General features: G+C 43.3%; 1 pseudogene; it reads left to right on the top strand.

Annotated features, from left to right (window-relative positions):
* Window positions 1–26,477, top strand: part of LOC126234324 (RNA-binding protein Pasilla-like) — a 78,784-nt pseudogene that overhangs the window by 12,666 nt on the left and 39,641 nt on the right.

The following is a 26,477-nucleotide window of genomic DNA, read 5'->3' as shown; positions in this document are numbered from 1 at the left end:
TGAAAATATTTTGAACAAATCCCACACCGTAATCCAGTACTCACAAACCTACGACAGAGCCCACACTTTTCACTTATGGTAAAATTTTACAGTTACTGAAAAAAAACTATACGTCTACGTTACCAAAGTTCAGTTACACCAGTAGAACTATTTAAGAACTAACAATGATGGTCTCGAAATTCTCTGCCTACTACAAGAGCAGCTACTTGTATTAATACTACTACAACACAGCCGATACCAATACCAGCAAAACTTCACAAAATTATTAGCTAAAACCAAAAAATTAAAACGACCACTGTAACACTAAGCGAAGTTAAAACACTGAATGAAAATTTTAATGAAATATTTCACTAGAAAGAATAATAAACGTCAGTTGAAAACTAAAGCATGAAATTTACTAAACGACTTCAACACACTGAAAACTCTAAAAAACACAGCGAGCGAAGGATTACAAAAGTTTATTAAGTCGTTATTTCGCCACAAACGGCACGCAACACCGCTGAAATCTATTAAATTTAATAACTGTATTACAGAGCACAAATAAGTTTGTCAGTACTTAGCTTCTAACCGCTAAAGCTGCAGTGCACGCCGCAAAATGTAAACACACTACTGAGGCGCGAGGCTTAGACGAACGACGAAAGCACACTCACAAATAATAGACCACTCGAGTCAGTAACACAGAACGAAAGACTGAGATTAATTAAAATCCACTAATAAGTTAATTTTACGGCAAATATTAACACAAATAAACTTTAAAATAAGTAAGTGAAGTCTAAAGTCTATAAAATATTAACGAGCAATTTCGACAGCAGTGCAGCACACGTGACACCAAAGATCTCTCTCTCTCTCTCTCTCTGTGTCTGTGTGTGTGTGTCGTCTATTTTGACGTAGGCTTTACTGGTCAAAACCTTTGTTAGTGACAGTCTTTTTGTTTTACTTATCTGCGACTCAGCATCTCCGCTATGATGGTGAGTAGCAACTTTCCTTTTCATAATATTGTTACATTCCATCCTGGATTTTCCACTGTTAGATAAGTAGTTCAAATACTCTGAGAATCAATTATAATGAGAATAGGTAGCAACTCACCGCTGCAGACGGCCACATAGAAAACACAATCACACTCTCAGCCATAGCTTTTGTCAGAAAACAAGAGCTCACACACGTGCACACACCTGAGAACCAGATACAACAAACCACTGCTGACGCCTCCTTGCCTCTCGTCGGCAGCTGCTAGGCTAGGGACGAGAAGTGGTCGCACCACTGACTGCAAGCTGAGGGGGTGGAAACGACACTAGCTGACACCTCAGGACACAAACCATTTCATCTACTCACACAAATGTGGTGTCACCGCCAGACACCACACTTGCTAGGTGGTAGCCTTTAAATCGGCCGCGGTCCGTTAGTATACGTCGGACCCGCGTGTCGCCACTATCAGTGATTGCAGACCGAGCGCCGCCACACGGCAGGTCTAGAGAGACTTACTAGCACTCGCCCCAGTTCTACAACCGACTTTGCTAGCGATGGTTCACTGACAAAATACGCTCTCATTTGCCGAGACGATAGTTACAATAGCCTTCAGCTAAGTCATTTGCTACGACCTAGCAAGGCGCCGTTATCAGTTACTATTGGTATTATGAATCATGTACCGTCAAGACTGACGTTCTTCATTAATGGATTAAAGTTAAGTATTCCACCAGCTACGTCCTTTTTTCTAAATTCTAATTTTCTTGTCTTGTTCCAGACCTCATGCCAGCCTGCGTGAGCTAAAACGCGTGCCTTTCGGCCTCCTCTAGTAACACGGTGTTGGCTCTCCTGCCAACCAAAACTTTGGCGACGAGGATGGGATTTCCGGCGATGTCGACGCACACTATTTGTGGGACGAACTCAGCCACTGTTAGAGAGAGTGGCACTGGGCGGAGTGGAATGAACTACATGAATTTCCATGGGCGATGTTTCACGAGCCTGAGTATCCTTGGTTCGAATTCGGCACGAAGCCTGGAATGGTTAAGAGTTTCGGATCTGAGCTTTTCCTGGTAAACACTCTGAACATGTCCTTTTTTATTACAGAAAAAGCAAATAGCCTGGCATGACGGGCAATTCTCACGCAAATGTCTAGTAGCACACCGCGGACAGGATTTGAGCACTGCATTTGCTTGCCGGCGCGGTACACATGGCTGAGAGCCTGGCGGCAGCGGCGGGGCCGGGCGCGAGGGCTGTTTACTGCTCCGTGCAGCTCGCCCGGCGGGCCGGTTAACCTGACACACGGCTGGTGAAGTTTCAAATGACTCCTGAGCAAAGTCAAGTGTGTCCTGCCGATCCAATATGTCCATCACTTGTTGAAGGGAGGGATTGACTAGTTTCAAAATCTGTTCCCGTATACGAACATCAGAAGCGTTCTGTGCAATTGCATCACGTACCATAGTATCTGAATAAGGGAGTCCACATTGACACTCAAAAGCACAATCCGTAGTAAGGCCTTGCAAGGTTGCAACCCACTCCCGATTAGTCTGACATGCCGTACATTTTGTACGAAAGAGGTGTTGTGACTTAGCAAGACAGCCAAGTCACAACGAGAGGAAGCCGAAAGGCACGCGTCAAGCTCACGCAGATTGGCGTGAGGTCTGGAACTGTTAAAAGGAAATGAGAACTTAGAAAATGGACGCAGCTGCTGTAATACCCAACTTCAATCCACATTTGTAGAACATCGCTCTTGATGATGCATGCTTCAAAATATTAATTATCAAAGCTATGGCGCCTTGCTAGGTCATAGCCAATGACTTAGCTGAAGGCTATGCTAACTATCGTCTCGGCAACTGAGAGCGTATTTGTCAGTGTGGCTTCGCTAGCAAAGTCTGCTGTACAACTGGGGCGAGTGCCAGGACGTCTCTCTAGACTGCCGTGTGGTGGCGCTCGGTCTGCAATTACTGACAGTGGCGACACGCGGGTCCGACGTATACTAATGAACCGCGGCCGATTTAAAAGGCTACCACCTAGCAAGTGTGGTGTCTGGCGGTGACACCACAGAAGGTATACCTTTTTGCAACTATATTGGCTGATTCTTTGAAATATGCATCTAATGCAGACAAAATTACGTCGTAGGACAGAGTTGCTACGTCGCGTCGGGGAAATAATTTGACTATCACACGGTACGTTTTTACGCCGACCGATGATAACAAAATTGGCGTGACCACTCCGTCCAGCTTTCCAGTGCAGCATCAAAAGGTCGAAAAGTTGGTGCAACAGCGTGTTGTGGCGGCGTTAGCGATGGAGCGGCGGCTGCCGCATCGTTTTGCATTGCCCGTTGACCCTGGAAGAGCTGTCCAAGGGCATCCAGTAAGGCCTGCAACTGCTGATTCTATAAGCGACAAAATTCGGACAGTATATCTGGAGATTGTGGCGAAGCCATTACACAAGTAAATCAGGGCAATATCGATAAGAACGCGGTTGTGCCTCGTCGCCAATGTTTTGGTTGGCAGGAGAGCCAACGCCGTGTTACTAGAGGAGGCCGAAAGGCACGCATGTTAGCTCATGCAGGCGGCGTGAGGTCTGGAATAGGACAAGAAAATTAGAATTTAGAAAAAAGGACGTAGCTGGTGGAATACTTAACTTTAATCCATTAATGAAGAACGTCGGTCTTGACGGTACATGATTCATAATATCAACAGTAACTGATAATGGCGCCTTGCTAGGTCGTAGCAAATGACGTAGCTGAAGGCTATGTTAAACTATCGTCTCGGCAAATGAGAGCGTATTTTGTCAGTGAACCATCGCTAGCAAAGTCGGCTGTACAACTGGGGCGAGTGCTAGGAAGTCTCTCTAGACCTGCCGTGTGGCGGCGCTCGGTCTGCAATCACTGACAGTGGCGACACGCGGGTCCGACGTATACTAACGGACCGCGGCCGATTTAAAGGCTACCACCTAGCAAGTGTGGTGTCTGGCGGTGACACCACAACAAAAACGACATTTTTCCAGTGTATTTTTTTTTCAGATTTGCTTGATGTTTCCCTGACGTGCTAGAAATTCACTGATATTCCCTGATTTCCAGAACCTGTGGCAACCCTGTATATCAAAAACGCATACAACATTGTTCTAACAAGATGGCATCGTTTGGCTATATCATTCATAAAATGGCGAGCTGCCATTAAGAAGATAATACTGAGAGAGAAATTTTTTTAAATTTCAGTTTATGAATTTTTGTAGAACAGGATGTTTAAAAATCAGACGCTTCCTACCAAAATAAATATTTATTAACAGAATTTTTGTACTGGGATGGTTAAAACGTGTATACAATACGCGAAAATGGAGCATAAAATTGAAAATGCAGATTCTGACGCGAAAAGTGTTTTAGGTAATGGAAATGACCAGTGTGTGTCGAGGAATATCACAGTAAGTGCACAAAACGTAGACAATAACGAAAATCTGTTAGGAAACATGTTTAGCAGGATGAATGAAGGTGCGTCAGAGCCTTTGCTGGGGGCTCACGTATTACTGTCAGACGCGACGGCTTTGGCACAGCCTGCGCCGTCGTCAAACGTCACCGACCCATTGAAAATCGTATTAAGCAAACTGGACACAATCCAAACTAAATTGAGTAACATACAAACTGATCTCACTAGTTTAAAAACCGGTCACGATGAGATAAAAGTAGAATTAGTCACACTGAACAATAGTAACACTGCACTAAACACCAAAGTTGACGAACTAAAATCTCGACTCACTGGTCAGGTGGTGGTAAGTTCCTGTGGGTCCAAACTGCCGAGGTCATCGGTCCCTAGGCTTACACACTACTTAATCTAACTTAAACGAACTTACGCTAAGGGCAACACACACACCCGTGGCCGAGGGAGGACCCGAACCTCCGGCGAGGTGAGGCGCGCGAACTCAGGCAACGCGCCTCAAACCACGCGGCCACAGGTTCACACACACAGATTAAAACACTTAATGAGTAACAGGGTCAATCGACTGCTAAAACTGATTCTTTGTTTAATCAGAATAAGAACTATGAGTATCAGTAAAAGTTAGTTGTATCTGATGCTGACAAGTTGTGTTCTAATCGTGATACATTAAGCACACAAGCAGTAAGAGTTGCTGACGCACACGCTTCTGTAAACACATGTGCCAGAGAGCTAAATGACAAGGTAGATACCTTAGCAAATACTTTCAAAGACAGTTTGCAATTAGACTCCCACAATCACTTCCGTCAAGTTATCAAAGATTTTCACACATGGCTCGAGGAAAAGAAAGTTGAAAGTTGTTTACAAAAAATTTTGCCTACTATTGCCAATGATACAGTTAAAGAAATTTTGAAGAGTGATATTCCATCGCAAACCGATAGACACGTGCACAGTCAAGTGATTAGATATCTAATGAGCACACAAAACATACAAATAGCAACTAATATGCAAATGAACAGAATGGTTATGATTTTAATGCAAATCGTAGATATTCTTGTGAGCCCGTTCAGGAACAACAAGTGTACGAACCTGTTGGGTTGACCTGATTTGGAGGGAAGAGACCAGACAGCGAGGTCATCGGTCTCATCGGATTAGGGAAGGGTGGGGAAGGAAGTCGGACGTGCCCTGTTAAGGAACCTCACCGGCATTTGTCTGAACCGATTTAGGGAAAGCACGGAAAACCTAAATCCGAATCATGTACTGCCGTCATATAGCAATAATATAAATAACATACCGCTTCCAATTTATATGGGAAACGAACATATTTTAAATCAGTGGCAGGATGAAAGTTTATTAAAATAAAGGCAATTCCAAGTCTTCATTCATGAAAAGAGAACAGTACGTCCAATTGCTTTTGTCAAAGCTTTTAGAAACACTTTTCCCCGTACACGGACAGATAGGCGAAAGATATGTTATGTCATCGGATTCGTACAAGACGAAGCAGCCATATGGGCATGTAACTTTGCCGATCGTTGTGCTCGTACATATTATGAACAATTCGAGAAAGCTTTTCTGAACAAATTCCGGTCAGCTTCGGTTCAGGAGAGGCTTCGAAAAATGGTGTTCGAACCAGAACCGTTCAATTCGACGTAGGCCATCTTCGTCGTTACTTTGAAAAGATTTTGAAATAACACATTAGTGAAATGATCCTGTCTTCGCGGAACGTGTATTAAAGAAACGATTACCGTTCCACATAAGGGTAATACAGGTACCAGATCATTGTTTCAAACATACAAGGGGAGGCCACCAATTGTGAAATTCAGATTCGATTCATACTGCGCATAATAAAAGCTCATGGCCAGAGGTGTAATGTGGCAAAGCACCAAGATGCACTTCTCAGCCGTTGTCGAGAAAATCGACAGTTAAAAGAAACCGTTGCGGTGAAATACTCTCTACGATTATTAATTTTCTACAGCGTCGTGGCGCAGCGGTAAGCGCTCGGGTTCGTAATCCGAAGGTCGCCGGATCGAATCTCTGTCGATTTTCTCGACAACGGCTGAGAAGTGCATCTTGGTGCTTTGCCACATTACACCTCTGGCCATGAGCTTTTATTATGCGCAGTATGAATCGAATCTGAATTTCACAATTGGCGGCCTCCCCTTGTTAGATTCATTTGATATCATTAACGAAGATACGCGGAGTGCGTGGAATAAAAGTTAAGGCACGCCTCTGTCAGAAACAGAAACAGCGCAGATTAGCCAACCTAATCCACACGCGGAGAATGTCAACTGCATGGCACAACAAAACATGCAACCATAGCTGAACGTGTACAATGATAACAATGGCGTGCATTCAAATGGAGTCAATCCAAACAAAACACTAACAGCTGGTAACAATAACAACAACTATCGACGTGGAAATAATCACAATTACAGTCGATATAACACGCGAAACTCGCCGTGTCAAAACAATGCGCAACCACAGTATTATGGAAACCATTAGGGACACGGTAGTTTTTCATACTTTAATAACCAGCAAAGTCATTGGCAACGACCACGAAGTGTTACGCAGCAAAACTAACTTAACGAATCATGGTCACCCACGCAACAATAATACAGTGTGCGATTTGCAGGGGGGGATGGGGGTGATCCCCCCCCCCCTCTGCATCAGACCATCCCCTCCTCTGGCTTTTGTTTATGCATCCCAACCTGGGATGTTTATTTACCAAGCACTGGAGTAAAACTCATATAATTTAAATTTGTGGAGCCGAACACTGAAAGTTTTTAATACAGTCTTACTATTAATACTATTAATATGTTTGCTTATTAATTTTGAAAAAGTGTTATGTAGTAGTTAAGCATTTCAAACATTTAGAACTAAAGCACCATTCTCATGTTGTCATTGTTGCTTTCGTCTAAGGTGCGTCATCCGTTTACTTGCGAGGGAAGTAGTGTGGCAGTCATACCGCAGCAGTCGTAGCGCCGAGTTGGGTGATCTGGAGGCTGAAATTCCCACCCCTGGCCCTGACACAGGGTTGTGACCGGCCCGGTGCCTGTGCGAACATTTACCGTTAGGCCACCTTTTAGCAACGGTATGGCGCGGATTAACGCGCCTGGGACGAAAGGCCATACACTCCTGGAAATTGAAATAAGAACACCGTGAATTCATTGTCCCAGGAAGGGGAAACTTTATTGACACATTCCTGGGGTCAGATACATCACATGATCACACTGACAGAACCACAGGCACATAGACACAGGCAACAGAGCATGCACAATGTCGGCACTAGTACAGTGTATATCCACCTTTCGCAGCAATGCAGGCTGCTATTCTCCCATGGAGACGATCGTAGAGATGCTGGATGTAGTCCTGTGGAACGGCTTGCCATGCCATTTCCACCTGGCGCCTCAGTTGGACCAGCGTTCGTGCTGGACGTGCAGACCGCGTGAGACGACGCTTCATCCAGTCCCAAACATGCTCAATGAGGGACAGATCCGGAGATCTTGCCGGCCAGGGTAGTTGACTTACACCTTCTAGAGCACGTTGGGTGGCACGGGGTACATGCGGACGTGCATTGTCCTTTTGGAACAGCAAGTTCCCTTGCCGGTCTAGGAATGGTAGAACGATGGGTTCGATGACGGTTTGGATGTACCGTGCACTATTCAGTGTCCCCTCGACGATCACCAGTGGTGTACGGCCAGTGTAGGAGATCGCTCCCCACACCATGATGCCGGGTGTTGGCCCTGTGTGCCTCGGTCGTATGCAGTCCTGATTGTGGCGCTCACCTGCACGGCGCCAAACACGCATACGACCATCATTGGCACCAAGGCAGAAGCGACTCTCATCGCTGAAGACGACACGTCTCCATTCGTCCCTCCATTCACGCCTGTCGCGACACCACTGGAGGCGGGCTGCACGATGTTGGGGCGTGAGCGGAAGACGGCCTAACGGTGTGCGGGACCGTAGCCCAGCTTCATGGAGACGGTTGCGAATGGTCCTCGCCGATACCCCAGGAGCAACAGTGTCCCTAATTTGCTGGGAAGTGGCGGTGCGGTCCCCGACGGCACTGCGTAGGATCCTACGGTCTTGGCGTGCATCCGTGCGTCGCTGCGGTCCGGTCCCAGGTCGACGGGCACGTGCACCTTCCGCCGACCACTGGCGACAACATCGATGTACTGTGGAGACCTCACGCCCCACGTGTTGAGCAATTCGGCGGTACGTCCACCCGGCCTCCCGCATGCCCACTATACGCCCTCGCTCAAAGTCCGTCAACTGCACATACGGTTCACGTCCACGCTGTCGCGGCATGCTGCCAGTGTTAAAGACTGCGATGGAGCTCCGTATGCCACGGCAAACTGGCTGACACTGACGGCGGCGGTGCACAAATGCTGCGCAGCTAGCGCCATTCGACGGCCAACACCGCGGTTCCTGGTGTGTCCGCTGTGCCGTGCGTGTGATCATTGCTTGTACAGCCCTCTCGCAGTGTCCGGAGCAAGTATGGTGGGTCTGACACACCGGTGTCAATGTGTTCTTTTTTCCATTTCCAGGAGTGTATTACTAAATAACGCACCATCGTGTGCTTCTAGTTCCTGCGATACTATTTCGTGGACCTTCTTTAAATACTCTTCTCTTCCACCATCGTTTTCTTTTCCTTTGGTTTTCATTTCCGTTGTTAGCTGCATGTGCAAGTACTAAGTAGGCCGCCGCTGCGATACTTTATCGTCATTTATACTGCAAGACCGACACACGTGTGGCACAAATTCTGTTGCTTTGGTATAAATTAACCTGCCGCATGCAACATACGCCGCAAGATGTTGCCTTTTGTAGCATGCTAAAAGGCGACGCACGCCACATTTCCGTAGCATGCCACAATGTTGCAAGACGTCGCCCCAGCGTAAACGAGGCTTTAGAGCCAGGTGTGTATTGTATGGTGGATGTGATGTGTTGCGTACGAAACTAAAACCTGCAATCAGATCCAAACGTCGTGGAAAACTGTGAAGAGGTGTCATCCTGCAGCAAGATAACGCTCGCCCACATTCTGCCAAACGGACAGCCGTCGCAAAAAGAAGTTGAGATTCGAGGTGCTGGAACATCCACCATACAGTACAGACCTGGCTCCAAGTGATTTTCACATGTTTGGAACCTTAACGGAAAATTTGAAAGTGATGAAGATGTAATTGCTGCGGTGCAAAATTGGTTACAGATGCAACCGAAAAACGTATTTTCTGATGAAATAAAAAAAACTCGTAAAACGCCGGGAAAACTACATTAAGTCCAGGGAGGTTACGTAGAAAAATAACGCATGTTTCAGTTTTCTATCATCAGAATAAGTACAGCTTTTCACAAATGTGTCTTTACTTTTTGAATTCCCGTCGTATATCTGTATGTAGGTGATTTTGTAAATAAGCTTTACCTATAATGAACTTTTAAAGATATAACAAGGGATGGCTTTTCTGATAGTGCATACGCGTGCATAGTGAGTTTCGGCATTAACATCTATTTATAAATAACTGTTTAACCATGGGTAACGCCGCGGTCCAAGCTACACTCCTGGAAATTGAAATAAGAACACCGTGAATTCATTGTCCCAGGAAGGGGAAACTTTATTGACACATTCCTGGGGTCAGATACATCACATGATCACACTGACAGAACCACAGGCACATAGACACAGGCAACAGAGCATGCACAATGTCGGCACTAGTACAGTGTATATCCACCTTTCGCAGCAATGCAGGCTGCTATTCTCCCATGGAGACGATCGTAGAGATGCTGGATGTAGTCCTGTGGAACGGCTTGCCATGCCATTTCCACCTGGCGCCTCAGTTGGACTAGCGTTCGTGCTGGACGTGCAGACCGCGTGAGACGACGCTTCATCCAGTCCCAAACATGCTCAATGGGGGACAGATCCGGAGATCTTGCTGGCCAGGGTAGTTGACTTACACCTTCTAGAGCACGTTGGGTGGCACGGGGTACATGCGGACGTGCATTGTCCTGTTGGAACAGCAAGTTCCCTTGCCGGTCTAGGACTGGTAGAACGATGGGTTCGATGACGGTTTGGATGTACCGTGCACTATTCAGTGTCCCTTCGACGATCACCAGTGGTGTACGGCCAGTGTAGGAGATCGCTCCCCACTCCATGATGCCGGGTGTTGGCCCTGTGTGCCTCGGTCGTATGCAGTCCTGATTGTGGCGCTCACCTGCACGGCGCCAAACACGCATACGACCATCATTGGCACCAAGGCAGAAGCGACTCTCATCGCTGAAGACGACACGTCTCCATTCGTCCCTCCATTCACGCCTGTCGCGACACCACTGGAGGCGGGCTGCACGATGTTGGGGCGTGAGCGGAAGACGGCCTAACGGTGTGCGGGACCGTAGCCCAGCTTCATGGAGACGGTTGCGAATGGTCCTCGCCGATACCCCAGGAGCAACAGTGTCCCTAATTTGCTGGGAAGTAGCGGTGCGGTTCCCTACGGCACTGCGTAGGATCCTACGGTCTTGGCGTGCATCCGTGCGTCGCTGCGGTCCGGTCCCAGGTCGACGGGCACGTGCACCTTCCGCCGACCACTGGCGACAACATCGATGTACTGTGGAGACCTCACGCCCCACGTGTTGAGCAATTCGGCGGTACGTCCACCCGTCCTCCCGCATGCCCACTAAACGCCCTCGCTCAAAGTCCGTCAACTGCACATACGGTTCACGTCCACGCTGTCGCGGCATGCTAGCAGTGTTAAAGACTGCGATGGAGCTCCGTATGCCACGGCAAACTGGCTGACACTGACGGCGGCGGTGCACAAATGCTGCGCAGCTAGCGCCATTCGACGGCCAACACCGCGGTTCCTGGTGTGTCCGCTGTGCCGTGCGTGTGATCATTGCTTGTACAGCCCTCTCGCAGTGTCCGGAGCAAGTATGGTGGGTCTGACACACCGGTGTCAATGTGTTCTTTTTTCCATTTCCAGGAGTGTAGTAACATATGTAATTATACTAACCCCCTAAGACATCCCCCCCCCCCCACTGGTAAAAGCACAAATCACACACTGCAATAATATGACATGATTCTTTAACTTCTCCCGCCGTATTTCTTGCTCGGACAGTCCACGGGTGTAATGCCGGTCCATAGTGTCCAACGGGCACAATATTTCGGCGATCAGACATGTCGCCATCGTCAGGTGCGCTGTCGAACTGAGCTTCCCCCGCGAGGCGTTCTCTCCGCGGTCCGCGGTCGCTGAGAGGCTGGCGTCGGTGTGTGAGGTGGCGTCGGTGTAGCTGCCTCGTCCGCCCTGGTCGCTCGTTCGTTTTCTTTCTTTTTAATTAGACTCAGTGCTGGTTCCCATGCCTTGCTGAGGTTATAGCCGCAGTCTCTGTTGACGAGTCCGTGCCTTTAGGAGCTCAGTTCGTCAGCGCACCTGACGATGGCGACATGTCTGATCGCCGAAATATTGTGCCCGTTGGACACTATGGACCGGCAGTACACCTGTCGACTGTTCGAGCAATAATGTGACAAATCAAAACACGGCACCACACACACACAAACACACACACACACACACACACACACACACACCACACACTCACACACACACACCACACACTCACACACACACACACACACACACACACACACACACACACATCAAGACAGCAAAACGGTGGCTGGAATAGACAGTATCTCACTGTAAATATTATGGAGGTGGTGAGTGAAGTCACTCCAACAACCGCACATTCGACAAACTAAATAAGGTCAAAATTCACCCCCAGGTGGTGACTGAGGAATACGTGGGGGACGACGATACAATAACAGACAATGAAAGAAAAACAGTACACAAAGTACACAAGTATGGATGTAAACGAACCAAACATACTTTTACTAAGGTACAATCACGACGCAAGTTTAACAGACGAGCAACTTGGGGATCACACTCAGTGCCAATCACCAGTAAAAAAGATCGCTCTGTGGGTAGTATATCGTCGAGTATTATGACTGATACGAGAGCGGCGATTTGCGCCGTATTTCACAATTTTTATAAACAAATGGTTCAATTAGGTTCGATACCTGAATTTCCTGTTCAAAGATGCTGAATCTTAACTGCGGTTGGATGCAGATCAAAAAGAGTAAGCAAGCCAATATTTGCGACTATGGAAATAAGAAAATGTACAATAGAATGTAAGGATGTAGAGGTTTATCTCACTAGGGGTAAGACACATACTGCCTACAGGAAAATTAAAGAGACCTTTGGAGAAACCATCAATACCTTCTTATTGCAGTCCATTGCTAACTGTAATCAAACCAAACAGAAATACACGTTTAGATTTGGATGCGCGTGCGACCAACAAAATCATCGGGCCAGGTCGCATTAAACCAGAAAATCTCGAAGAACAATTGCAGAAATTTTTAGGAGTACAGTATTTAACAACTGCGGATTTAAAAAATTCATTTTGGCACGTACCGTCAAGCAAAGAGTCAAGGACGTATACTGCGTTTATTTTTGGTGGCCGCAATTACCAATTTTGCGTACTATACCATTGGGACTCAATGTAAGTTCATGTGCTTTCATTAATGATGTAGACACAGTTCTAGGCACAGAATTACTGGAAGAGGTAAAGATGTACGTTTATGATGGTCTTGTGGCCACGCAACACGGGAAATCACACATACATTTTAGAAAATACTTTACGTAAATTCGCACAAGCTGGTATTACAGCAAATCTATGAAATCAAAATTTGCACGAAATTAAGTACTTGGGAGACATAATCAGTTGCGAAGGCATTAGACCAGATCCTAGTAAACTGGATAAATTAAGAATTTTCCTTACCTGTGTCCCAGAAAACAATTAACATCTTTCCTTAGTTTAACCTCATTTTTAGGCCCTTCGTACTAAATCAATTACTCACCAGCTAGCACGTACTGACACTTTTAAATATGAATTATGCTTGAGTTTGAACGGAACAATGTATATGAGAATTTAACAGAATAAAGGAAGCATTGATAAACTCAAATACACTCCTGGAAATTGAAATAAGAACACCGTGAATTCATTGTCCCAGGAAGGGGAAACTTTATTGACACATTCCTGGGGTCAGATACATCACATGATCACACTGACAGAACCACAGGCACATAGACACAGGCAACAGAGCATGCACAATGTCGGCACTAGTACAGTGTATATCCACCTTTCGCAGCAATGCAGGCTGCTATTCTCCCATGGAGACGATCATAGAGATGCTGGATGTAGTCCTGTGGAACGGCTTGCCATGCCATTTCCACCTGGCGCCTCAGTTGGACCAGCGTTCGTGCTGGACGTGCAGACCGCGTGAGACGACGCTTCATCCAGTCCCAAACATGCTCAATGGGGGACAGATCCGGAGATCTTGCTGGCCAGGGTAGTTGACTTACACCTTCTAGAGCACGTTGGGTGGCACGGGGTACATGCGGACGTGCATTGTCCTGTTGGAACAGCAAGTTCCCTTGCCGGTCTAGGAATGGTAGAACGATGGGTTCGATGACGGTTTGGATGTACCGTGCACTATTCAGTATCCCCTCGACGATCACCAGTGGTGTACGGCCAGTGTAGGAGATCGCTCCCCACTCCATGATGCCGGGTGTTGGCCCTGTGTGCCTCGGTCGTATGCAGTCCTGATTATGGCGTTCACCTGCACGGCGCCAAACACGCATACGACCATCATTGGCACCAAGGCAGAAGCGACTCTCATCGCTGAAGACGACACGTCTCCATTCGTCCCTCCATTCACACCTGTCGCGACACCACTGGAGGCGGGCTGCACGATGTTGGGGCGTGAGCGGAAGACGGCCTAACGGTATGCGGGACCGTAGCCCAGCTTCATGGAGACGGTTGCGAATGGTCCTCGCCGATACCCCAGGAGCAACAGTGTCCCTAATTTGCTGGGAAGTGGCGGTGCGGTCCCCTACGGCACTGCGTAGGATCCTACGGTCTTGGCGTGCATCCGTGCGTCGCTGTGGTCCGGTCCCAGGTCGACGGGCACGTGCACCTTCCGCCGAACACTGGCGACAACATCGATGTACTGTGGAGACCTCACGCCCCACGTGTTGAGCAATTCGGCGGTACGTCCACCCGTCCTCCCGCATGCCCACTATACGCCCTCGCTCAAAGTCCGTCAACTGCACATACGGTTCACGTCCACGCTGTCGCGGCATGCTAGCAGTGTTAAAGACTGCGATGGAGCTCCGTATGCCACGGCAAACTGGCTGACACTGACGGCGGCGGTGCACAAATGCTGCGCAGCTAGCGCCATTCGACGGCCAACACCGCGGTTCCTGGTGTGTCCGCTGTGCCGTGCGTGTGATCATTGCTTGTACAGCCCTCTCGCAGTGTCCGGAGCAAGTATGGTGGGTCTGACACACCGGTGTCAATGTGTTCTTTTTTCCATTTCCAGGAGTGTATTTTGAGTCATCTTGATCTTAACGAAGATTTCTGTACTGCAAGTGACGCAACATGCGCAGGGCTTGGATCATGTCTTTTTCATGTAAAAGGAACTGGGGACAACCAAGAGGTAAAAATTGTAGTTTTTGCTAATCGAACTCTACGTGAGCGCAGAGGTACTTATTGAGCCACAGAGTTGGAAACCTTGGGAATTATATGAGCTTTTAAGAAATTTAAATATATTATATTTTTGAAAGACATGTGAAGGTATATACTGAACACAATACGTTAACCTTTTTAATGGCTTGCAAACTCGTACATCCACCATTTTCGAACCGCTCGTCCGAGATAGTATACATTAAGGGTAATGACAACATTATTGCAGAAGCATCGTCACGTCTACCTCTGAGACTATCTCATAACCTGGAGCATATGGACGATAATCGCGTGTACACAATTTACTTGCGAACACTACGGCAGAAAGAAATGTATTCAGAAACTTAGCTATTACTGTTATTTCACAAACACGCAAAACAAAAAAAAAAAAAAACAAAAAAAAAAAAAAACAAAAAACACAAGCTTATCAAAACATGTACCATTTGTCAAAAGGCAAAGCCTGAGAATCTAGGTTGTAAAATAGAATTGCATCCAATTATTCTCAGTAAACCTAAAGAAATTTACGTACTCGCTCTGCAGGACCTTTTCTCAAAATATGTGAAACTATATGCCATAAAATGCGCGACAGTCAACACAATACTTAAACGGATAAGTTGAGATTATATGACTAGTGTTGGCAAACAAGTCATCACTCTTCAGAAAATGCATCATATCACACAGGTTATAAGTGGAGGAAGTTTTTGAAAGCTTATCCTTATCTCGAGATTTAGCTCTCAATCTAATCCGTGTGAAACGGTATTCAAGGAACTAAACCGTTTTATGAAAACATTCATATCAGGAAATCATTCCAAGTGGGTGAACTATTTGTCTCTTTTCGAGGACGTTTACAATAATTTGCCAATGTATGAGTTTAATTACCCACCTACAGAAATTATGTTAGACGTAAAGGAAAGTAACAAATGGTGGGATCCCCTTCCGAAGATTCCTGGACAACTGGAATCCTACGACAACAAGATACGAGATGTATTAATTACCATAGCAAATAACGCTAGAATCAGAAAACACGCATTTAATAAAACAATGAAACGAAATCAGGAATCTACAACAGACATGCAAGTACTTTTGCATACTCACCTAAGATCTTGCTCATTGAAGCGAAGTAACGATATGTGGGCGCTTCTTTGTGAAGGTCCGTACAAAACTGCTCGCATTCCACATGATGGGTCGTATTTGTTACAAAATCCTAGAACAAACAAAATAGTTGCATTATATTATCATCAAGATATATGTAAGTTTCATATAAAAGCATACACAGTCATTAAGAGACAAGTAGATGAGTGAATCACAAACCACGAGTGTCTATAGCTTATAAATATACAAAGTCGTCCAAAATATTTTATTTCAGGTTAGCAGCTAAGAAGAAAAAAAGAGATGGCGAGGAAGAAAACTTTATTACGATTTAAATGATCTCTATATGATAAATGATTTATTTAATTTATTATTATCCATAATGAAGGTTATGCCAATAACTCAGGAATTTTCTATGTAACAGTAATGACAGAAGACTGAGCACGTATAAACCTGACACAAACAGAAATCATTCCTAGAAAGGAACTACGTTTCAAAACACATAATAAAGCCACATACTTTAAGAATATAATGGAAAATCTCAAAGGAAGCAGACAAATGATGTAAATGAACGAAACCATTTCATAACTTTCGAAAACAGATTAGGGTCCACAAACACATCAAGTACTGAATCTTGTAGCTCGATTTAGAGCAATTTTAATTTTTGCTTTAACTGTAGTCTTTGATTCATAGATATGCGCTTGAGCTCATGTGTTGTTGCACGGCTTGTGCTGGGACTAATCTTTTCTTTCAGGTTTCAGTAGTAATAAAACAAATTCTATGCTGACATAATAGAAACAAAGAACTGCTGCAAAAACAAATGTATAGTAGAACGTCTAGAAAGACAACAGTGAAACATGTGTGAGGCTAAAAAAAAAGGAAAAAAAAGAAGAGAGAGAGAAAACGAATGAATACTACGGATGTGAGACGTAGTGTGGAATTTGGAGGGCGAATGTTCTCGGAAACGGGATGACAACCCACCTGCCTAGTAAGCATCCAAAATTGCGGTCGACGCAGAATTTCTACCACTTTCACGCACGACCCTGTAAAGAATGATAGCGTTATGGCACTTTTTCCCAAATGAATCGCGAGCAGGAAGACAACCAGATGGATATCGTTGTGTGCATTTGTTATTCTGAAAAAAAGAGCATCGTATAAAAACAAACATTGTGTGTAAAGCATGGAATGGACATGAATTATGAGAACAGACTCTTAACGATGACGACGAATAAAGAGTTAACTTCAGAAACACTAACCTTAGAACGATTTTGTGTGGACCCTCAGCTCGCACTGCGTGCGACGGGCAATCCGCAAAGAGATTAAAAATTATTAAATTGATGACATCAGTATACGTATTGTAAATATAAGCAACATATATTTTGTGTGTAAAAAAACGGATTTATTGTAGTATCTGTTATATATTTAGCTTGTTATTTCTATGTTACAATGTATGATTTCCTCTTCTTGCTTATCTTAATGTAACAAGCCAAATATTTAACCACATGTGACAAAGTATTAAACCGTTGCACACTGTATTTTGGAAAGACTGGCATACAACGAGGTACTGTGCATATAAGAGACGGTTGAAATATGAACGTTGTGTGACGTCGACTGTGACGTATCGGGCTTCGTGACGCATTCTTCTCGCACCGGCGTCAGACTAGAATAATATGTCGAGAAGAGCCGGGCGAGAATTTAAATTTGATTATCGTATATAAATGTAAAAGAGAACTTGTGCACGTATGTTTCTGAAGCATATTGTAAACAAAACTTAGAAGTAAAATAGTTCGACTGTAGTCTGAAACTCAGCCTCACTATTTAGGGGGCAGTGTAATTGATCTTTAAAAGAAAGATTCAGTATGGAATAAATATGACGAGTACCGGCAAAGAATTAATTGATGTACATGTGATAGGCGTGAGAGATAATATCTCGGTTAATTTTTATTTCTAAATCAAAAGGCCATATTATTATTCTTCTATTCTGTCTGTTAGAGTTTCGAGACGAACGTCTTAGTATAATCTACCGGAAGCTGTATAATTATTTAGCTGATAAGTAAGTATCGGTGTTTTACTTAAAATGACAGTGTACCGAACCTAATAACTTCCGTCATAAACAATTTGTATTTGTGTAGTAATATTTCACAGCAATCAGCGCGAGGATAACTGACGAAGGATAAATGGCGTTAACTAACATTTTATTAGCGGTCTCGTATTGTGTGTCCTTTCAGACCAACAACCTGTACCTTTTAAATATCGCAGTCTGATGTTTCCTTATCCGGCGACAAAATAATATTTTAATTGTTTTAATTACGAGAGCCAATATTCTTTTGAGGCTATGCAAAAATCACTAAAAGCAAAGTCACAGCAAAAGTCAAGCAAAGTTACATTAATATTACAACTGAAATTTTATTTGAGCGGTCGCAACTCAAACCTATTATACGAGTATTTATCTCATTTCACGAATAAGCTAACCCTTACTCTCCATGTTTTATACCTCTTGAAGAAGCCTTCTCAAGTACTAACTTTTATTTTTTGTTTTTTGTTTACTGATATAAACTGATATGTAGGCATGCTTTTCAAGCTTTGTGTTAAAGTTTTTTCCTGTTTGCTCCCTTTATTTATTGTTCACCTTTTTACTTTTTAAACTGCATTACCACCACGCCGTCAAAGACGTATATATGTAACTTCTTTGCCAATGTCGTTTGCAAACATTGTGTCTTCTTTGGCGACAACAGTCCGTAAGTAATACTGTAGAACAAAAGCTAACAAATGCTTTTCACTTATTATTTAAATTCTAATAGCTCAAATTTCATCTTCCAACCTAATCTGGACCTCGGCCTACGCTAAAGACCAGTCTGTCACCACAGACACGTTTTTCGCTGTCACATTCGTTGCCTTCGCCAACTCACAATCAGACTGTTGCATTCCAAAGTAACCTAGACCTCGGGCTACGCTACAGACCAGTCTGTCACCAAAGACACAGTTTTCGCTATTACATGCGTTCCTTCAGCGCACTATAACAAAATTGCTCCATTAAAATCTAATCCAGACCACGGGCTACGCTACAGACTAGCCTGTCACCGCAGAAACGTTTTTCACTACCACCTTTGTTGTCTTCGCGACCTCTCAATCTGATTGTTGCAGTCGATCCCAACCTAGAATTCATGCTACGATGCAGACATGTAATGTGCACTCACGCTATCAATAATTTCATGTTTTTTACCAATCAGTGACGTAACCATAGGGTTGAAAATCTGCATCCTCATCCATACTTTACAAAGCAATGCGTATTGCTTTGTAGATTGTACTTCCGCTTGAACAAATTATTAGGGTTTAAGGGCACCCATGTAGTAACTGGAGCGTAAGAAGTATTTTTAATATTTTGCAAGACGAACAGCGACTTGTAATTGGTTGAAGGGAAAACACCTGGAGCAATGTTTTTTAATTAAATGATAGGGGACTGCAGGTGGATCAATGTTTACTAACTCGAAAGTTGGACGTACGACATATACCGTTAGGAGCCCGCACATCGTTCTAGGTTTACCGCTTCCGGAAACAGGCGCCATTGTCAAGGCTTTCAGTTCCATTCGTGTACTGACGATCCGAAGAATGAAGTTTTAAATGCCTCTGTGAGTGCTGTAATTTATCTAACCTCCTTCTCACTATCCCTACGGAAGTGAAATGAAGACGGTTGTAGTACAGTCCTAGCTAGTTATGTCCACAGGATTTCTCAGAACTCTTTGCATCTATCTCTTGCGACATTTTGAATAAACTAAATGAAGTAGTCATTACAACTACGGGTATTTTTTTAAGATTAATATTCAGTACTATCATATATTTTACAATATATTAAAGATAACCCACGAAAAAGTATAATACTTGCGACACAATTATTTTGTCTTGCACATAATTTTTATTGCTAATTACCACTGTAAAATACATAGAATATAAGGAAGACACTATCAGAATTAAGTCAAAAGTGCTTTCTAATTTTATTAATTCCGAACAATATAAACTATATTCCGTTTGGAATGTAATTAGTCCATTGATCAGATGAGGGTCTCTCTAAATCCATTCAAAGATATGACAACAGTTACGTATTGGACTTCCCTCGCATTTCCGTTAATTTACATGCAGTATATATTTGTATGATGCATCGGAATAATCAGAAGGGTTTTCTCTATCGCGTACTACGACATTTCTCCAATTATCTTGCACTTTTATTAATTTATAGCGAAAAGAGTCTTAAATACAGAGTGAATATTGACAATGACAGATAGTTCTGGAATTTGGAAATCATGCAAAAAATGAGAAAGCTCGGTTCCTGTCTTGTCATGACGACGTTACATGCAGCGGGAAAATGAAAAGGAAAGAAAACCATTACGTCCCGATTTCACAACGCACCTTATAGATTATGAGTCTGCTTCGCACATTGGCAGTACACTATTGTGTTTGTAATTTCAACTAATGACAAAATGAAAAAAGGAATATTATATATTGATAACACAGCACAGCATACTTTTACAGACTGAAATTACAAGACGAGAGGAACAGCATGTGATAGGCCACTTCCCATTCGGGGGACAAACGAAATTTTGCACTGCGAGGCAAGCCTAGTGATTATAGATTCGTTATACCATTTAATATTTGGAACAAGCATTTCCGACGCGTTTCATATGGCGTAATTATTGTTTAAATTCTAACAGCTGGAATGTGACCTTCCAATACAGCCTAGACAAACTAATTGAAAGACCAGCCTGTCACCACAGACAAGTTTTTCACTGTCGTATTCGTTGGCTCCGCCAACTCACAACCAAACTGGTGCATTCCAACCTAGTCTATACCTCGGCCCACGCTACAGTCCACTCTGTAACCACAGAGACGCCTTTCGCTATCACAAATCGTTGGCTTGCCAACTCACAACTAAACCACTGCATTCCAAGTTAACTTAGAACTCGGGCCAGCCTGTCACCACAGACACGCTTTTCGCTATAAAACTGGTTACTTTTGCCAACTCACAACCAGTCTGTTGCATTCCAACGTAACCTTGACGTCGGGCTACGTTACAGACAGTCTGCCACCACAGAGACGTTTTTCGCTCTAACACTGGTTAGCTTCGCCAGTTCACAACCAGTCTATTGCATTCCAACCTAATCGAGACCTCGGGCTGTACTACAGATCAGTCTGTCACCACAAAAACGTTTTTGTACTCACGCCTATGCTAACAATTTCATGTTATTTTACCAGTCAGTGACACAACCGTAGGGTCACAAAGCTGCATCTACATCCATACTTTACAAACCACTATGAACTTCTTTGTGCCGCTGACCAAATTATTAGGACACAAGGGGCGGGGAGGGTAGAGGGAACTGGGGAGGAAGTATTTTTTAAAGTTTACGAGACAAATGGTGACTTCGTTAAAAACCTGCATAATACCGACTTGTAAATCATTTTCTTGAAAACGAAAAACACCTAACTACACTATACTGTCCTCTCTGCCATCCCCTTGCCCCTGGGGTAGTTTGCAAGGCTGATTGCCTATCGAACGCGAGAGCACACTAAGTAAGTAGATTAATACTTTTTTATGCTTAAAGCATACGGGAAGGTAGGTGTACCAATGTTTATCTATAATAGTGTCAAAGTCACATGTTGGAGCCTCCTGCCGAATATAATATTAATTAACATGAAACTTATAGTAAGACAGAGCTGCACACTGATAGGACTGCGCGAGCACACTGAGTAAGTGGATCAAAGTTCTTTGATTAAATCACAGAGGAATGTAGGTGGATGCATGTTCATTAATAACAGAGTTGCACATTCGATATATACCGTTATGGGCCCGTGCATCTGATTGGCAATCATTCTTGGAATTTACCACCCCCAGGTATAGGCGTCCTTGTCACGACTTCTTTCAGTTCCATTCCTGTGCTGATGGTTGGAAGAATGACTTTTTAATTGCCTCTGTGTATGCTGCAATTAATCCAATCTTCTCCCCATTATTCCAAGGGAAGCGATATGTAGACAGCTGTAGTATGTACAGTCCTAGCTAGTTCTAGAAACTTTCGTTTTTCTGGACTGTTAACGTCTATCTGTGACGATATTTTGAATATATGTAATCCAGTAATCATTACAACTGCCGGTATTTTTTTTTTAAGATTAATATTCAGAAACATCTCATGTTTCCCAACACATGAAAGATAACGCACGAAAAACGTATATTTGTGACACAACTATTTTGCCTAACACACAACTTTTATTACTAATTACCACCATAAATACATACAGTATAATAAAGACACTATCAGAATTATATCGAAAGTGCTTTCTAATTTTATTAATTCCAAACAATATAAAATGTATTCCGTTTGGAATTTAATTAGTCCATACATCAGATGAGGGTCTCTCTAAATCCATTCCAGGCAGCTAGGAAGAGGAGGTTTTCAGACAGTTTTACTTTGCGTATATGCAATAGATTTGACCAACAGTCAGACTTGAGTGGAAAGGAGCCTCGTGTAGCTGTAGATGTTGGGAACATGCAGCAGTCCTGAGCAATTAGGCGGCCTAGGTTAGTTGCAAAGTCTAACAGAAACAAGAAGGTTCTGCTGCTAGGTAGTTCTCACGGTAGAGGTGTGGGCCAGCAGTTGCAGGAAGTGTTGGGGAGTCAGTACCAGGTCACCAGCATTGTGAAGCCTAGTGCAGGGTTGGCTCAAGTGACTGACAGCATAGGGGAGTTATGCAGGATTTTTACTAAGGAGGGTCAGGTAGTGATAGTGGATGGAGCAGGGAACATTCTTCACAGGGACGAGGAATACGATGTAGGTGGTGACCTGGTTAAGATAGCTACTCAAACAGGTGGCACTAAGGTGCATTTCGTGCAACTGTTTCAGCCTCACCTTAATGCGGCTGTTAGGCGCGTTAATGTGGGGCTCGGGAGGTCGCTGATGGCAGAGGACATGGGTCACATCTCAGTGGTGCAAGTTGGGTCTATCAGTAGATGGGGTTTCACTAGGCATGGGCTGCACCTCAATAGGTATGGGAAGGGGAGTCTGGCTAAGCTTATAGGTGGCAGTGTAGTGGGTGGTGGTGGTGGTGGTGGTGGTGGTGGGGACACTCATGCAAAAATTCCTGTAGTAGTTGGTGTTAGAGGTGCACTTTTTTTTAGATTGAAGTCAGCTGATAGGTATACCTGCTTAAAGGAAGTCCCTCTAACTAAGGGCTCACCATCTGAGGATGTAATGTTTCCAAGTAGAGAAGAAATTAGCGTATTTATCAAAATATAAGAGGTATTAGAGATAAAGTTATTCAATTGCTAATAGATGTTGACTCTGAAATTATTGGTATATCAGAGCACCACTTATATAATTTGACAACTTAGAGGCTTCCTTTACCAGGCTACAGATTAGCTGGCTGTTTCTCAAGGAGTTCCTTGTGGGGTGGGGGAGTGGCTCTGTACAAAAAAACAGTATTTCATTTGAGTCCATAGACGTATCACGACACAGCACCGAACAGATATTTGAAAGTTATGCAGCATTAGTTGAATTTAGTGAAACTAGACTTCTAATAGTTGTTGTTTATAGGACCCCTAACTCCGACTTCAGAGCATTTTTGCTTAAGCTAGAGAGGGTTCTTGATTCACTTTGTAGGAAGTACCAGAAAGTAGTTATGTGGTGACTTCAATATTAATTTTGTATGTGATTGTGCAAGAAAAAGGATGTTGGTAGATCTCCTAAATGCATATGATCTGATGCAAACTGTGTTTTTTCCAACTAGGGTGCAGGGGAACAGTAGCACAGCCATTGACAATATTTTTATTCATTCTTCATTACTAGATGGGCATTCTGTTAGTTAAAGCGTGAATGGCCTTTCAGACCATGATGCACAAATTTTAACACTAAAAGGTTTTTGTACTCAAACCAATGTCATATTTAATTACAAACTATGTAAGAAAGCTAATCCAACAGGAATAGAGAGTTTTTTAAAACTTGTCAAGGAACAAGAGTGGCAAGATGTTTTAAGATGTTTGTAGTGCCGATAATATAGATGATAAATACAATGCTTTCCATAACACATTTCTCATGCTCTTTGAGAGTTGCTTTCCATTAGAACATACTGAACAGGGTACTAGCAGTAATGGACAGCGCGGTTGGCTGACTAGTGGGACAAGGATATTTTGTAGAACAAAGTGGGAATTATATCAAAATGTTAGAAGAAGTCACAATCAAACTACAGTAGCCCATTACAAACAGTATTGTAAGGTGCTTCAAAATGTTAGTCGGAAGGCAAAGAGTATGTGGTATGCAAATAGAATAGCTAATTCACAGGATAAAATTAAAACCATATTGTCAGTTGTGAAAGAAATGTCTGGTCAGCGGCACAAGGTCGACAATATAAGGTCAGTTTGCAGTTAAAACATTTCTGTTACTAATAAATCAGATATATATACTGTATTTAACAATCATTTTCTGAGCATTTATGATGAATCAAATAAAAATTTCGTTTCTACAGGAAATCATATAACTTTCTTGGCAAATGCCTTTCCGAGATTGATGTCTGAAATACTCCTCCGTGATACAGACAAGAGGGATATTAAATCACTGAAGACTAAAGACTCTCATGGTTATGATGGAGTGTCTAGCAGAATATTAAAGTACTGTGCAGCACATGTTAGTCCTGTATTTAGCCATATTTGTAATTGTTCCTTTAGTAATGGCCAGCTTCCTGAGTGATTAAGGTACTCAGTAGTAAAGCCGCTTATAAAAAAGGAGAAAGGGATAATGTAGATAATTTTAGACCTATTTCTATACCGCCAGTGATTGCAGAAGTTATTGAAATGGCTGTATACGTAAGGGTAATTGATCATTTTATATCACACAATTTGCTATCAGATGTACAGTTCGGGTTTAGAAGTCGTTTTACAACTGAAAATGCTATATTCTCTTTTCTCTGTGAGGTACTGGATGGGGTAAACAAAAGGTTTCGAATGCTTGTCATATTTTTTGATTTAACTAAGACATTTGATTGTGTTGATCACAAAATATTGCTCCGGAAGTTGGACCATTACGGAATACAGGGAGTAGCTCACAATTGGTTCAACTCTTACTTTAGCAACAGGCAGCAAAAGGTCATTATTCACAATGTTGAGACTGGCTGTGATGTGGGGTCTGAGTGGGGTACTGTCAAGTGGGGGGTGCCCCAGGGATCAGTGTTGGGACCACTCGTGTTCCTTATTTATATAAATGATATGCCCTCTGGTATTAGGGGTAACTCTAAAATATTTCTGTATGCTGATGACACTAGCTTGGTAGTAAAGGATGTGGTGTGCAACATTGGCTTGGTTTCAAGCAGTGCAACACATGACCTAAGTTCATGGGTTGTAGAAAATAAACTAACACTGAATCACTGTAAGACTCAGTTTTTACAGTTTCTAACGCACAATTGAACAAAACCTGATGTTTTAATTTCTCCAGAACAGGCATATGATTAGTGAAATTGAACAGTTCAAATTTCTGGGTGTTCAGATACATAGTAAGCTGTCGTGGAAAGCCCTTATTCAGGATCTTGTTCAATTACTTAATACTGCCATTTTTACTATTCGAACGGTATCAGAAGTGAGTGATCGTTCAACACCAAAATTAGTCTACTTTGCTTATTTTCATTCGCTTATGTCATATGGTATTATATTTCGGGGTAACTATTCCCATTCTATAAGGATATTTTGGCACAGAAACGGAAGGTTTGGGCAATAAGTAGTGTAAGTTCACAAACCTCTTGTCGACTTCTGTTCACGAGTCTGGGTATTTTGACATTGGCCTCTCAATATGTATATTCCTTATTGTCGTTTGTTGTTAACAGTATTAGCTTATTCCCAAGAACAAGCAGCTTTCACTCGGTTAATACTCGGCAGAAATCATCCCTGCATTTGTATCGGACTTCCTTATGTCTTGTGCAAAAAAGGGTGCAGTACACTGCTGCATCCATTATCAGTAAGCTACCACTCGAATTCAAAAATCTTAGCAGTAATCCACGCACTATCAAATCGAAACTGAAGAGTTTTCTCATGGGTCACTCCTTCTATTCTGTCAAGGAGTTCGTTCAAAAATGAAGCTGATTCTTCTTGTATTGTTGATTGCATTTACTTAAATTTATGGACTGACTTTTTTCGGGTTCATAAACATTTTATTTTTATCTGTTCTTACTTTTATGCTGTAATTTCATGTACTGACGCATTCCATGATCTTAGAGATTGCTCCTCAATTTGGTCATATGGAACTTGACGTCGTGTAAATAAATAAATAAATAATTATTGCACTGAACGGCGCTGCAGCATCAACAATCTATTCAAGCTCATGCTTACTGCAGTAGAGGCGCCATAACCGCTTTTTTCTTATGAGGTTTGTTATTTCCTCCCCTAGAGGCATGGCAAACGTCATA

This window comes from Schistocerca nitens, chromosome 1 (genome assembly GCF_023898315.1).
Source record: "Schistocerca nitens isolate TAMUIC-IGC-003100 chromosome 1, iqSchNite1.1, whole genome shotgun sequence".
In the NCBI taxonomy this organism is placed as follows: domain Eukaryota; kingdom Metazoa; phylum Arthropoda; class Insecta; order Orthoptera; family Acrididae; genus Schistocerca; species Schistocerca nitens.
The sequence above is the reverse complement of the archived record's forward strand: the minus strand, read 5'-3'. Positions and strand labels throughout refer to the sequence as shown.